Here is a 4097-nt window from a genome sequence, read left to right as displayed (position 1 = left end):
ATTGACATAAATAACTACGATATATATCTGGTCATTGTTTTCATAATTAAAACACATGTGAAAATAAGTTTATATGTATACACTTTTCTTATCAAGTAATCACTTAATCCGTTATACTATTGTATCAACCCATATAAAAATCTTTGTGATTCAATGGAATACATTTCTTTAGGTTTTGCGTTAGATGTTTCTGATACCTTAAACCCTTCAGGTATATTCATATATATCACTATCAAGTGATCCATATAGATAAGTAGTAACAACATCCATGAGATGCATTTAAGTAACTACCAGGTTGATTAAGTATCTAATAAGTAATTGTATCCATTACATAAGGATAAGTTTTCCTCATAATTCATTTCTGGTCTTTGTAGGAAATCTTGAGTTACAAGTCTAGTTTTGCCTTGTAACTTCATTTGCACATTTCTTTTCGGATAAAAATTCATTTGTATCCCATTGATTCACATCTTTAAAAGTGATAACGATTGATCCAAAAACTTTTCTTTTATTGAGCGATTCTAATTCAGCTCGTATTGCTCCTTTCCGTTGAGTTCAATCACGTCTATTTTGATATTCAATGACAGATTTTGGTTCCAGATCATCATCTTTATTCATGATGTCATTGTAACATTATATGAAAATATCTCATCAAGATTTTTCATTTCATTTCAGTTTCATAATATTGCATAATTTATTGCAATTTATGTATTTACATTTATCAATATCCTCTGCAGAAGGAGTATTGATTTGTGGTTCTTGTTGAACACTTTCTTTTACCTCATTATCAGCTGATTTTCTTTTTCGAGGATTTTTATCTTTGGAACCAATTGGTCTCCCACGTTTCTGCCGTAGCAAAGACTCATGAGTGACATTATTGCCAGCTTTTGTAATTTCAATTCTAGCTGAAGCATTTACTGCTGGTATATATGATTTAGTCACTTATTTTTTGTATCTTTAAATGCATAAAGTAATTAATTTGCAAGTTCTTGCATATGCATTATATTTGAACTTTCTTTTCGCATTCTTTTGTGCGATGATCAATATTCCTTAATTGATGTTCACACCATGAAACATCATTTTATTTATATTTCATTTCTCCCCCTAATATAGGGAACAATGTTTAATTAAAGTGACAATCGACAAAACTTGCTGTAAAAACATCACCCGTCATGGGTTCAATATATCTTATGATTGAAGATGTTTCATATCTAACATATATTTCAATCCTTCTTTGAGGAACCATTTGTTGTGGTTGTTCAATTAAAAATACACTGCACAACCAAATGTTCTAAGATGGAAAATATTTGGTCTCCACCAAAATTAAGTTGGTAATGGAGAATATTTATAACTTGCACTTGATTTAATGCGAATTAATGTCACATCATGTAAATTTACATGTCCCCATATAAATATTGAGAGTTTTGTACTCATTTCTAATTGTCTAGTTATTAGCTGTAAGCGTTTATCTATTGATTCAGCTAAACCAATTTTGTGTATGCACATGAGTAACTGGATGTTCAACAACAATCCCTGTAGACATATAATAATTATTCAATACTTGAGATGTTAACTCACCAGCATTATCAAGTCTCATCCTTTTAATGATGTAATCAGAATAATGTGTTCTCAATTTAATAATTTGTGCAAGAAACTTTGCAAATGCCATATTACGGCTTGATAACACACAAACATGAGACCATCCGCTAGATGCGTCTATTAGAATCATGAAATATCAAAATGGTCCACATAATGGATGAATTGGTCCATATATATTCCCTTGAATTCTTTCAAGAAATATTGGTGATTCTTTCTCAATGTGCTTTTCATTAATCACCATATGCACTTTTAATCATATGCGCTGCGCTTTTCATCATATGCGCTTTTTATCATATGCGCTTTTAATCATATATGCGCTTTTCATCATATGCGCTTTTCGGTGCTACATAGATATTTCTCATTATCTGTTATCATTTACTGATAATCATATCCATTATGATATATATATATATATATATATATATATATATATATATATATATATATATATATATATATATATATATATATCAGAGAAACTCAATTAATTTCTCTTTGATTTTGAGAAAACAAGGCATTATTTATCAGAAAATTTTTACCATTTGGTAATATGAATTTTTGCCTTTTCCATTCCTTATATCAAGTTTCCAAGACCTGATATAGTATTTATAATTCCTTCATTTGATTTAAATCAATGAAATATTTCTTAGATTTGATCATAGTGTGTATGTTACTACTATCTGCAATACATAGGACTTTACCATTTAATTGATGTTGTATTTCTGCAGGATTCATACTAAAACTTCAAATAAGATAAGCAAATAATGAGTTATATTTCAGCAAGATAATCAAATTATATTACATGCAAACAAGTTATAATCTGAAGTACATAAAAGATAACACTTAATAAAACATATGCGTTATGGTCTAAAACCATTTATTTATGAGTGATACATAAAAAAAAACTAGGCATCTTAGAAAATTCAAACCATTCAAGTCTCAAGGTAGCTCAGGATTAATTTAATCAAGATTTGTCAACAGATTCACTCTCGTTTTCTTTTCTTTTGGGACTTATTTGTAGAGCTAAACAAGATGTTCATGTATTCAAGAAATACTAGACTGATGATCCACGTTACCAGATCATTAATAAGAATCTACGGAATTCTTATAAGAGCGTCTACTAATATCTTTAATTTTATTCTTTCATGGATCACCGTTATTATTATTATTATTTTTTTTTTGATAATTAATATCGTATCTATCTTTGAGTATTTTCCATAATACACTTGGATTTTCGATCATATAATATGTAGATTCTAAGGACTCATCAATATGTTTGCTAAGAAAAATACTTACTATTGCTTTCTCTTGTTCGGAATAATTGTTATTTTCATTCAGGGTTTCTAAAATACCGTTTGATTCGAGATGTTTTTCTACATTCATAACCCATGTTAAGTAGTTGTTCCCACTTGTTCTAAATGAGCAAATTTAAGCCTTTTCAAATTCGACATTTTCTATTATCAAAAAGATGAATAACATAAATCATAATCATAATCAACTTCTATTCATAGACAAATAATAAAATGAAATTAGAATCATTTTAAATTCATAAGTAGCAAACAACAGAATAATGGTATGATTACAAATAATAAAACCACAAGGGCAGGATAGAATATAGGTTCACCCGGTGGTATATTAGCAACAATGATGATAGTTAATATGACCAATACAATAGGAAAAATCATCCTTGTGTGAATCATTTTTCCAAAAACTTTTTGAGAGTAGTAATCTGAAAAATGAAGATTGATTTGTGAAAATGTGAAAACGGAGATGTTTATTTTATATTTGAAAAATATAGTTGTTGTAACGTCGTCAGTTGACGTTAACAACCGTTATGTATATATGACCGTTGTAACGTCGTTAGTTGACGTTAACGAATAAAGTCACTATATCAAAACGCGTATGAGTAATATAAAGGACAAGATTTTTTTTTCTTATTTTAACTTTTAAGATTTACTTTTAATAAAAATACAAACTACTTTTTCTTATTTTAACTTTTAAGATTTACTTTTAATAAAAATACAAAACTACTTTTCTTATTTTAACTTTTAAGATTTACTTTTAATAAAAATACAAACTACTTTTTCTTATTTTAACTTTTAAAATTACTTTTAATAAAAATACAAACTACTTTTTCTTATTTTAACTTTTAAGATTTACTTTTAATAAAAATACAAACTAATTTTTCTTATTTTAACTTTTAAGATTTACTTTTAATAAAAATACAAACTACTTTTTCTTATTTTAACTTTTAAGATTTACTTTTAATAAAAATACAAACTATTTTTTCTTATTTTAACTTTTAAGATTTACTTTTAAGAATAAACATTAGTATGCATGAAATAAATAATGATTAATTGCATAAGTAATCATAAATGTTAGATAACATATAAAGACCCCATCGTATTCGTATTGATCGGAATTAATCTCGACCCATGGTACCGTGTTGTCAAATGACGTGTTGCGTACATAAAGTACCGTGTTGTCAAATGACGTGTTGC

Source organism: Rutidosis leptorrhynchoides, chromosome 3 (genome assembly GCF_046630445.1).
Source record: "Rutidosis leptorrhynchoides isolate AG116_Rl617_1_P2 chromosome 3, CSIRO_AGI_Rlap_v1, whole genome shotgun sequence".
NCBI lineage: Eukaryota > Viridiplantae > Streptophyta > Magnoliopsida > Asterales > Asteraceae > Rutidosis > Rutidosis leptorrhynchoides.
This window is presented reverse-complemented; position numbering follows the sequence as displayed.